The sequence below is a fragment of the Triturus cristatus genome, chromosome 7 (assembly GCF_964204655.1).
Source record: "Triturus cristatus chromosome 7, aTriCri1.1, whole genome shotgun sequence".
NCBI classification, from domain to species: Eukaryota; Metazoa; Chordata; class Amphibia; order Caudata; family Salamandridae; genus Triturus; species Triturus cristatus.
The window spans coordinates 420,247,450-420,260,470 of NC_140590.1; positions in this window are offsets into that span (position 1 = coordinate 420,247,450).

A 13,021-nucleotide genomic window follows, 5' to 3' on the forward strand; every position below is an offset into this window, starting at 1 on the left:
TATTAGTGGTAGGTCCGTACTTATCACTACTAATAAACCATTTTCCAACAGAGCTCTTTTCAAAAATAAATTTTTAGACCCTGAGATACTTGCTAACTTTCATCTCATTGTGGCACTCCTGCTCTAATACCACTGAGTATTGTCTCCACCAGCTTTCTGCATACATCACCTCATTTAGTCACAGGTTTAATAACAAATTAAAGTTTCTTATTTTTGTTTTGATACATATTCTTGTTTACCCGTGCACCAATAACCTTGTCTCATACCCTTAATCGTTGTGTAACAATGGGTGCCTAGCAAGGAGACTCTATCATCCGGCCATCCACCTACATGACTCAAATAGGGTGACATGTTTATTGGGGTAATTTGTTCACCTTCAACTTCCAGGTGTTCCTCCTTTCAAGGGGCCGATTACGATCCTGGAAAAACCCGGTACAAACCGTGGGTCGGAGCTTTTTCTCCGTCCGACTCGTACCGGGTTGTAAAACTTTACAAACATGCAATTACGATTCGTACGGAAACACCATTTCCGTACGAATCGGAAAAAAGACCAACCGACAGAAAAATACATACAAATGTGATCCGGGACACCGCGGACGTGACGTCCGGACAGAGTTAGGCATGTTTTTACATACCAGCAATTACGATTCGCACCGACTGCAGTCCGGATGGGAAAATTTTTACGGCACCTAAAAAGTGCCGGAAAAGCTAAGTACGCAGCAATGCAAGCTGATTAGGGGGCCCGGTACGTGCCGTACCCCCCCCCGCCCCCCGTATGTACGGAGCGTACCCCCCAGCCCCCCGTATGTACGGAGCATACCCCCGTACCCCCCAGCCCCCGTATGTACGGAGCGTACCCCCGTACCCCCCAGCCCCCCGTATGTACGGAGCGTACCCCCGTACCCCCAGCCCCCCGTATGTACGGAGCGTACCCCCCAGCCCCCTGTATGTACGGAGCATACCCCCGTACCCCCCAGCCCCCCGTATGTACGGAGCATACCCCCATACCCCCCAGCCCCCCGTATGTACGGAGCGTACCCCCCAGCCCCCCGTATGTACGGAGCGTACCCCCGTACCCCCAGCCCCCTGTATGTACGGAGCGTACCCCCCAGCCCCCCGTATGTACGGAGCGTACCCCCACCCCCGTATGTACGGTGCAGACCCCCAGGGGTACACGGGTATGCTCCGTACATACGGGGGGCTGGGGGGTACGCTCCGTACATACGGGGGGCTGGGGGGTACGGCGCACCCATCCGCGGGGGGGCTGGGGGTACGGCGCGCCCATCCGCGGGGGGGCTGGGGGTACGGCGCGAACATACGGGGGGCGGGGGGGGGTACGGCGCGTACCGGGCACTTGTTTGGACATCTCCATGGTTGCTATGGGAGTTCGCTCCGGACGGTCTTTTTTCCATACAGTTGTACAATCGGACAGATGGGACGGATCGTACTTGCGCATTTGGACTTCAGTTTTCCCATTTGTACGTAAAAATGTCCAGGGACGTGTCGGAGACTTTTCCCGACCCGAGGACGTGTGGGGGAATTTTCCCAATGCGATTTGTATGGACTTTTTCCCATACGAATCGTACTTGGCAGTTTGTACGGCGCTTTTACCATTTGTACGGAAAAAAGTCCAGATTCAATTCGGTTGGGGAAATATTTTCCAGGATCCTAATCGGCACCCAAGTGTGTGGTTGAATCTGTAGAATGGTATACTTAACAATTGATGTCTTTTAGTTATAGAATGCAATTGTGAACCAAAAAGCATTTGACAGTCATAAACACGTTACAAAAACATTTGCTTAATTTTGAAACACTACCTGATTTATAAGTTTGATTACCTGGATATGAGATGACCAATAGTCAGGTCCTGGCATTTTATTGTACTGGGAAATGAAACTACATTGGTCTAGGGCTGGACAGACCTTTCATTACACCAGGAAGTTTCCCAGTGTGCTGGAGGCCGTGGAAGCAGGTTTGAAAACCCAGGGGGTGCTCCTGGCACCCCTGTCATTTTCCCCAGATCCAAGAGATTAATTTCTGCAGGTAGAGAGAGGCTTCGAGAGAAAGAAAGAGAAAAGGTGAAGATGGAGGAAAGGTAGAGATCAACCAATCAGAGAGGGAGAAGAACAGAGAAGGAGAGAGCATGGATGCATGGATAGAAAGGAGTTGCTTAAAGGAGACAGGGATGGAGTTGGTTTGAGCATTTCTTTCCGGGGCTGCTTTTGGTTCCCCAGTTCTACCCTGTGGTTCTCTTCACCCCTAAAAGAGAATGTTAGTGTGTCCCAATTATTTCACTGTAATGCAGTCTCCTTTCAGTTGTGGCTCAGATGGCCATATTTTGGCCACTTCTAGGTGCTTCTCACATGGGCTTCGGCAGCAAAGTCTGATCACGCGCACTCCTGTTCAGTTCATCAGGCAGCCACACAATCACTCAGCAGTCTGATGGGTAATCCTTGGTCAGTGAGACCTTGGAACTGGAAACAGTGAGTCAACAGCTCCTACATTTATAATGGTATCCTAGAGAGATGAGTATTTTGCAGTCTCAGAAATAGTTTGGGTCAGTTCTCCATTCATGTGTCCTTCTCAGGATGACCTCGAAACTCAGCCTTTGTCTAGATTGATGCCCCCCCCCCGCCCCCTCCCCCCACAACCCTCACAGCAGAGTTGTCTCCAGGCTACAGAACTCACAACCGAAGCACAAAGAGTTGGGAGCATTTTGCACGTTGGTAATCAACATCCACAGTGACCATGACGAAAAGCCTCAATCACAAATAGATTTCTATCTTGTACATGGAGGAAAAGATAGATGAGAGGTTAAAAGCATTCCCCTGTTTAACACCAGTGCAATCTGCAGTGTCATGCTGCAATCATTTCTGTTATTTTTATACAAACGTTATATTACCCACCACTTACAAAAAAGTAAGCTATTTAGTTGCTTAAAGCATGTTTTCACGATTACAACCGTCCCTGTGCGGTTTTCTATCAGGGTTCAGATTTATCTGCCCGTCCTGCCTCTGAAGGATGCAGGTAACAAAAAATATTACATAAGCTGAAACATACGTTATTAAGAACTTTCTTGCCCAATGATCACAACCGCATAGGCAGCAACATGGAGAGGAAATATAAACAACTATATTCAAGAACAAACCTCTCTTGGGGTCCATAGAACCTGGAGTGACTAATGTTTGAGTTCCAAAGAGTCCGGTGTGAAGACACTTCACTGCCTTTTCCTAAGTGAATGAATGGTAACTGATTGCAGATGTGGATTGATTGACTCTCTGCAAATAAATACCTTCTCTAATGCTCATATATGTTATGCCATGGACTGATATCTAATGGTTGGAGGCATAAGACAAAAGAGAGCAAGAATGCTTATAGTCGTAAGAGGAGCTTTGTGCATGAGTTCTGAGAACAAAAATCCATCATTCATAAATTCATTTAAATTGATTAATGAATTTTCCAACAAGAACTTTAGGGGCTTATCTAGACTTTTGCTGACTGTGTACTCTGTCAAAATGTGACGTCCTGTCAGCTGTATTTGGAGTACCAATGACTATTGTGTATTTGTAATTAGGCAGAAGGGATGTCCGTCATGTTATTGTTCAAGTACCCTGTCCGTCAAAATCTAAATAGTGCCCTACATTTTCAAAAATAGTTAATATTACAAATCTCATACAACTTTAGGGATTATTTGCAAAGTTGTGTTAATAAGTTTATTTCTTAGAGTTGTTTGCTGTAAATATTTATGTATTTTTGCACTGGATTGGTTGAACGTGGCACCTAAAAGGTCAGTCAGGTACTGTTTTTTTGTTGCGCTGGAAAATGAAATTACACTGATCTAGGGCTGTGCAGGCCTTTTATTGCACAGGGCATTTCCCCGGTGGGCTTGAACCCTTGGAGGCTGGTTTTGAAAGCTCAGGGCTGCTCCTATTACCCCTGCCACTTTACCCAGATCTCCGAGATTAACTTCTGCACAAGGAGGCTTCAAGAGAGAGAAATAAAAAGACAGAGAGAATAGGAAGGTAGAGCTCAAGCGATCCGAGAGGGAGAAGAAAGAGAATGGGTGCATGGATACAAAGACTTTGCGAAAGGCACCGGAAGGGGACTGGTTTGAGTATTTCTTTTTCAATGGCTGCTTTTGGCTCCCCAGTTCTGCTCTGTACTGATCTACACCCTCTAAAAGAGAATGTTAGTGTGTTCCAATTATTGCGCTGTAATGCAGTCCACTTTCAGTTTTTGTTCCGGATGGCCACATTTGGGCCACCTGAGGTTCGATGGCAAAGTCTGATCGGGTGCACTCCTGTTCAGTTCATCCGGCAGCCACTCAATCACTCAGTAGTCTAATGGGTGATCCTTGGTCAGAGAGGACTTGGAACTGGAACAAGTGGGTCAACAGCTTCTACATTTCTAGAGGAATTCTACAGAGATGTGTATTCTCTGTCTGCAGTTTCGGAACTAGTTTGGGACGATTCTCCTGTCATGAGTCCTTCTCAGGTGTATCTCGAAACTCAGCCTTTGTCTAGATTGATACACCTCAGGCAGGGTCATTTCCATGCTGGAGCACTCACAACAGAAGCACAAAGAGATGTGAGCATTTGGCACCTGGCTATCAACAGCCATAGTGACCATGATCAGGAAGAGAGCAAAAGGCTGGATTCTTCTTAAGGACCTTTCACAATGTGAACAACAGTTATTGTAGCCCCACACTACACCAAATGGCTGTATTTCAGGCAGCATACTCAGACTCAGCAGTTCTTTGCAGCAAAAGGGCCCTAATGAGTGACTTAGGAGTTACTAACTCCCATTTTCGTCTTCAGTTTCTGGACCCCCTCTTCCTAGTGCCAAGAATTTCAGAAATAAACCTTCACTGTCAAGAAAATAACCTCACCTCCAGATTGTGCACATGAAGAGGTCAGGGGTTTGCAAAAGGGAAACCCACAGGCTTCCTTAACTCTGATTTGCTGCGACAAATGATGCATGTATCAAGCAGAATACATGCATACATGCAGACACACATGCACTGAGATGTTGGTGCAAAGATCTGGGTCTAGCATGTAGTTGAGTGGCTGTACTCGAGCCGGCAAGTAAGCCACCAATACCGAGACACAGATCAAAGAAAATAATGTCTAGTCATGACTATATGATCAGTGAAAGATGGTGAGCTACCACCCTACTTGCTGGTACCCATGACAGGGACAGTGGCCTGCTGTCGTTAAAGACATCGCATTTGGTTCAACGCTCCGGATGCAGGATGGGTCTAGGACTGCAGTCAATAGAAGGGACCTAGGCTTTGGCCAACACGCTTAACAGTTGGGCGCTCAGGGCAGGAGACATGACTGTACACCATGCAGGGGACATCACATCCTCACAATTACAATTCACCAAAGTTGTTCGAATCATGCACATTACTGATTAGTTAAGACACTGATTGAATCCTCATACTATTTTTAATGAAGCCATTTGCAATTGTTAAAGCCTCATATCTCCTTCACACCCTACTTTGCTGTTGGCGATAATTTTTTCCCGTTCAATGTTTGTGACTGCCTCTGTTTCCCCATATGTCCTCACCAGCTTGCATAATATTCTCCAGGGTCTCACGTCTCCTCATCAGCACCCTATATGTGTTTACTGATGCTCCATATATTTCCATGTGCCCCCCATGTCTCCCCATGCTACCCTATATTTCTTCCAATTATCATCACTGTCGTCCACATCTAACTCATGACCATCAATCTTCACAACAGCTGACAGTCTCTGTCTCTTCATCAGCTCATTATGTATTCCATAAGGTATCTCCATTACCCTATTGGCCTATGGTTCACCCATATCTCCACAAACAAACCACCTCATAGCTGTATAGTCTTCAGTCTTCTCTTAGTCTCTACTGTTGTGCCACCCTCCATATTTTCGTCATCACTGTAAGGGTTTTGGAGAAGTGAATCTTTTCTAGATGCTGTACGTGGTTCAACAAGAGTGGTACCCACCATTACAAAGGAGCCCCGAAGTAGATATGCAGAGTAAACCCATAGGGTGCTTGGTGGACTGGGCAGAGATACCTCGCATAAACCAATAACAAGAGACGTCCCAATGACTGCAGACCTGCAAGGTTGATGTATTCAGGTGTAAAGACACTGCACGGAGAGACCCTCCATAAGTGACTGCCTGACATGGAATGAGCAGGGCATTGATCATATAGTTTTGTTTTTTCTTATATTTTTCAGTTTTCCCAATACAACCACAAGTGGATGATATCAGAAATATACATAATAGGTCTAGCACTTAAAAAAAAGCACAGAAAAAAACATTACAGCGTGAAAAGAAAAGAAGTTTATAATATCACATTAATTACTTATAAGCACTTATGATTCCTCGTAAGTCGGCATAGACTCGGAAATTGGCAATTCATTGATTATAATGCAGAATCAAGCCACAGACAGCAATTGATATCTCATCATTTGAATATTGCGTTTTGTCCGTACTCATGGTCGTTGCAGGGAGCAGCAGAGTTCCCTGCGAGAAGCCTTAGCCCATTGATGGGGCCGCCTGGCACTCCTCCGCGAGCACAAGAGCAGCCCCACCCCGCCCATGCCATTCTGTGTGCCGGCTGATTGCCACATACGGAATGACAATGGGGCAGTCTGGGCGCCTCCCGACAATTCTGAAATATATGTATTCAAATTGGTGGGGAATTTATTCCAATGGGGGAATTTTCGCCTCTTTTGCTCTATAAGCAGATAAAATGTCAGCTTGGCCTGGACACACGTATTTTGTCGCACCAAGTTAGAATTGCTGAATTCATTGAAATGGTACCTATTCTGTACGGGATGGTACCAGTATAGTGCGGCGACCCGTGGAAGGGGTTGGAAAACTCCCCACTTGATGGACATTTGGCACAGCCATGTTGGAATGGCTTCCTCTTTCTGAATCCAAACGTGTCCCTTTTGAGTATCGAGTGCTTGTAACTCACTCAAGTATTGTCATTGCTGACTCCAGTTCACAAGTAGAACTGTGCATTTCAGATAGCAACGAGTGCTCTCAACTTAAAGCAGCGACTTTATTGATACCATTCAAAGATGCTGGAGCATAGTTGCCAGCCACTAGCGTCTTCAGAGGGGGCTAGATGGCGCCCTGCCCCGGCTCTATTTGTTCAGCCTTAGAGAATGCAAGACGGCTAAAAGTTCCATGCTCACTGCTAGCACTTGAGATGATCTGAAGGTCACAAGTCCGAATCCCAACAAAGCTGACTCAGCCTATCATCCTGCTAAGGACGGTAGTGTGAGTCATGTGGTGGCCTCCTCCTGCCTCAGTGTACAGCAGGGCATTCTGTTAGATGGATGAAAGGTAAAACGCCCATGCTGCAACGTCAGGAAACAGTTTATACACAAAGAAGCCTGTGAAACAAGTTAAAAAGAATGGGTTAGAGTTCTTTCACTGTCTCATCATTGTAGAACTGACGCATTTTCAATATTATATTCAACAGCCATGGTTGCTGCTTTTTTATTTTAAGCAACTAACAACCATTGACAAAGCCAATAGTCCTGGCTTGTTGTTGGTATAATGATAGTTGCTGTATTATATATCAAGCTGCAATGACAGAAACAACATAATACCAGTCGGCCGGAACACTATGCTAAGCACATATTTTTAGCCTAGGTGATTTAAGCCACGCCCTTAATTACATCGAAGACTCCCTTTGAAGAGACCCCCCCAGTTTTTCTACCCCACTTAAGGCCCTGGAAACAACACCATGTCACCATCACCTCCTGGCACTGTGCATCATACATGACTCATGACTTCTAAGTTTTCTGATTACCTATGTGCAGTGGCATAGTGAACTCTACCAACCCCACCCCTTTGCTTTAGGAACTACAGCGAGGTGAAGTTCTTGATGGGCCTCTTCTATCTGCGACTCTGCAGACAAAGGCTCAGCTCATAATGTGAAAAGGTGGGTGAATAAATAAGTGGAGGAATGTGTGAATGGCTGGATGGATAAATGAATGGATGAATGAACGGGTGAATGGATAGATAATGAAAGAAAGGATGGATGAGAGAAAAGGTAAATAGATGGATGTTTGGGTGGAAGGGTAGATGGTTGGGTAAAAGGGTGGAGGGGTGAGTGAAAGGATGGATGGATGAGGAAAATGGTATATGATGGGTGAGTGAATTGTTGTATGGATGAGTGAAAGGATGGATGGATTGATGAATTGATAAGTGAAAGGGTGAATGGATGGATGAGTGAAAGGGCAGATGTAAGGATTGATGGACAAAGGATGGGTCGATGAGTGAAGAAGTGAAAGGGTGGCTGGATGAGAGATCGGATGGATGGATGAGTGAAAAGATGAATGAGTAATAGGGTCAATGGATGGATTCATGAATGGATGAGTAGATGGGTGGAAGGATGGATGGATAGGTGAAAGGGGGCTGGAGAGAGGGAAAGGGAGGATGAATGACAAAGGGTGAATGGGTGGATGGATAGGTGACAGGGTGGATGGATGAGTAAGTGGCTGGATGGGTGAAAGGGTAAATGACTGGATGGATGAGTGAATAGATGGATGGGTGGAAGAGTGAATGGATGAGTGTACGTATGGACGGGGTGAAAGGGTGGATGGATGAAAAATGGATGGATAAGTGAAAAGATGGATGGAGGGATGGATAAGTGAAATGATGGATGGAAGGATACATGGTGGATAGGTTTGCAAATGGTTGAATCTGTTTGGATATAGATGGGCACACAGATGGAAGGACAGAATTAATTCTGAAAGACTGAATGATAGATAAAAGAATTATTACACCTTGTAGCACCCATATTCTTAAGAACATTTTCCTATACATTGACTTTCACGTTTATATGAGTCATTGTCTCTATATGATGTGTGTGAGTGATGTAACGCACTCCAACACAATGCCCTATATGCATGGGATGAGTAGCACTATAAAAGAAATTAAATACACATGAGAGACGGTCTATGTGAAGATGAACGGCACCATTGGAACATGGTAGCAAGGCCGGACTGGCTGGACCGGGCATCAGGTGTTTCCCTGGGAGGCTGGAAAGGGCGGGGGGGCACTGCAAAGTTCCTTGTATAACCAGTAGTTTTCAATCAACAATAAAAGCAGCCCCGCTTATATTCAGGTGTGGTTCACCATTATCTGGTGTCTAATACCTGCTGGAGCGAGATGCAAGTTTTGAATCGTCTAAGCTAGCCAGCTGCTGGCATACTGAAAAACCGTGAAGTGCACAATTGTCTCAACCTAATATAAACTTATTTTGACTTGTAATTAAGTGGTTTTCTATTTACTTACTTTTATACTATTGTGCGACCTCCTCCGACGTGTCTGTAAAACTTACCTTTTGTCCCAAAGTTTCGTCCTGAATTTTGACCTCCTGTCCTGAATTTTTGTCCTGAATTTAGACACTTTGTCCTGAATTTTTACACTCACCGTCTTGAATTTACACCCATGCCAGTTGGTCACCCTATACAGATGTGAGTCAACGCCATGGCTATGAAGGCAAAATGCTGTACCGATCTAGGGACCGACTCATTATGTACTCTCAACACCATCAATTGGAGGGGGTCATAAAGTGGTCTACACCCAGCACAATCTTCATAAACCTTGTGATTTCTCGCTTCAACAATTCCAATGAGGGGTAGGTGCTGAACATATGAACCAGGTCATATTTCAAAGCCCCCTGGCTTTGACTCCCTGGACAGCAAGTACCTACTCCTTCTCCCCATTTGGCTATTTTGGCCGGCGTGTAATTCAGGTCGACAATCGTTTTATAGTGCTGTGCCTGTCTGTAATCCAGCAGACAACAGCAAGGTTCACCCAAATTCGAGGGATTAATAGAAGCTACATTCTGAAGAGCCCTGTTTCTTCTGCCTCTTTCCCATATGCTTTTCGAGATAGTCAGGCATATAGGCCCGCCAGAATCCCATAAATGTGATTAATTGTACAGCTAGCGCTGCCGCTGTTTAAAAAAATCAATCCTTCAGACCTTTACGAAATGCAAGAAGTGATGTAGGTTCTCAAACACTCTGGCAGAGCATTCCACAGTCTAGTACCCAATTCAGTAAAAGAGCGGTCACCCATGCGGGCCATTCTGAACTTAGGCACAGTACAAAGAGCCTAGTCCCTTGATCTTAGCATACGTGTGGGCTAATATGCCACAACCACTCCTGGATATATCGCAGATCCAAACCTACTTTGGATTTGTGCCTACAGCACAAGGCTGTGAATTGGATGAGCTTCATGATCGTAATCCATTGGAGCTCATGGAAAAAATGCGACAATGAGGCATATTTTGGCAGCTGAAACAGAAGTCTAGCAGCTGGATTCTGGACAAGCTGTAGTCGTCAAATCAAAGCCTTATCAATACCTAAACACAAACCATTGTAATAATCTAGCCCAGCTAGAATAAGGGCTTGAACCAGATCCCTTGGAGCTGGTAGCTCAAGTATCCAGATAACTTTTCCCACCCACTTGAGTACCATAAAACAGTTGTTTTTTTCAGGACGCACTTTCCCCCCTTTTCTCCCCTCTTCTTCCCCATTCTTACATAGTCAATTTATTAAGAGATACTGTGCGGTAATCTATAAAATCAGGATTATACATTTATCTTTACAGGTGAGCATTATAATAGGTCCATGGATCTAGTTGTTCTTTCCTTTCCTGACATTTGACTGTAGTCAAACCAAATATTTTCTTTTTAATCTAGTACAATTTGGCTCAGTGTGGAAGATTACTATCGAAAACACGTACCAACAAGAGATTAACTTTTACTCTGCAGTCCGTTCAAGGATATTACCTCTGTCTCTGGGGTGGGTATCATTTATTCTGAAAAACAATTAGCCTTGTGTGTAGACACTCTAGCTCCTCTCTGTGCATGGCAAACACATTTGATGATGTTTCTTTAAGGCATTTTTTGTATTTCTTTCTATTGTTCTCCTAAACTAAACAGACAGACTGGGAGTCATTTTCAAAGAAACATAACAATGGAATGGTCAAGTTTGTTTGATGAATTAAATGTGTACCCGTGAGGATACTAGCTTTTGCATCAGGTGGGTCTTTTCTCCCCCCTAGAGAAATCAATGGGCCTGTATGTATAAGGGTTTTCACCATATCCATTCCTTCGCTTACTAAATGTTCCACCTGCTACTCTTTCCCCCAGAAAAATATATTTTCGCCTTGTCTTGGTACTTGATCAATATACCGTACCGTCTACTTTGATAAGAGGTATGTGCTCTTTGGTTACAAAACCCTGCACTTTTTTCACTTTGGTTGATGGGTGTAGGTTACACCTACGGTGTACAAATGTACTGCATCTTGACTGCACAGACGACTTTGAACCTTTTTTCTTCTCCTAATTGCTATCATTTTTTGACATGAACAATCAAGTCACATTATATGGTGTTACAGCTATGGGTATATCTTGATCGATTTTGGGACTTCCCCCTTTTTTCTCTCCCCTTTTTTCTCCTTCAAATTTGTTTTACTCGAAGAATTTATTTCTGTCTGCTTCTTTGACATAGATGTGTGTACACACATAGAGCGCCTCTGATTTCCTGTTATTGTATTGTACACATTTTGCAGCCTTGAAGAACTCACACGAGTGATGAAACACGTCTGGGCTGTACCTTCTGATGTCACTTTGTCACATGAGGATTTCTACGTATAAACAGAACCTGGATTGAACATTTTCTGATCTTGAATTATTGTACTAAGATTGCATACGCCCAATATACTTACGAGTCCTGTGAGATCCTCTGTATTCATGTTATGAGCGGTCGCCTTTAACAATCACCCTTTTTTTTTACACCATTGGAAGTAGGGTGTCCGATATCAACTAGCACCCCATTGTCTTCTTTGTTACCAACTGCATTTGTAAATACCCACTTGAATTTGTTGCACATTACTAAGTGCGATTTTGTAAACCACTTCTATCACCTTTCGTGTTTCAGAACTCCTTTATTGCCTGTGACTCTAGCCAGCGATGCCTTTGGGTGTTGGTAGAGATTGCTCCCAGATTCAACAGTAGGTTTTGATCCTGCAACCTGCTCTCCATTAGCAACGCCAACAGCGTCATTCCAACTTAAGCTACAGGTTCAGTGCTGTCCCCCCCTCTTAGTTAGAACCCGGGCCGGGTGGGCGAAGCCGGACCCAGTAGATGCCCGGGCAAAACGCCGTCCGGGGGCGGCGCCCCTCCCCCGGCCACCCCCTCCAGGCATTTACATAAGGGCTAGGCCAACGGGGGCCAGGATTGGCCCCCGATGGCGCGAGCAAGCCCCCCCCCAATCAGGGGGCGAGCTCAGGGGCCAAGGGGGGGAATAAAAGGGGGACACCGGGTCCAGTGACCACAAATCCCCTCCCGGGCCAAGGGCGAAGAAAGAAGAATCCCACCCACCCACACCTAAGAGTCGGGCGTCGCAGCTGCAAGGTGGAGGGTAGCGGAGCTAGACGGACTAAATTAACAAACGAAAGGGGAGAACCCATTAGAAGATAGATGAGAGGCTCTCGCAGTGCCTTGGGGATGCCGCACAGCAGGGGCGCTGAGGGAGCCAAAAGGGCGGCACGCCGCCAGCAAAGACTAGAGACAATGCTCTCCCCATGACCCTTGGGATGCCTCACGGCAGGGGCTCAGAAGGAGACAAAAGCAAAGGACCCAGTCACAAGAAATTAAAGTAGATACACAAGAAAGGCCCTTGGGATGCCAGCCGGCAGGGGCCTCTGGGAGAAGGGAGGGCCCACGTAAGGGCACAGGGCGAGCGGGACGGCACTTGCGGCCCAGACAGGTCCAAACGGAGACCCGTCTAATCGGTAGCAAGCTGAAGCCTAAACCCGGAAGCAGGAAACACAGAAAGGGTTCCCTCCCCTCCCGTGTGATTGTTAAAGCTGGGGCAAGAATAACAATGCAACATGTACATAACCATGAACAATGTGTTACAAATGTATAAAGTTTTATTATACGAATAAACTGCGACCTTTTCAGGCACCCAACAAAAGTTGTCAGTGGTGATTTGAG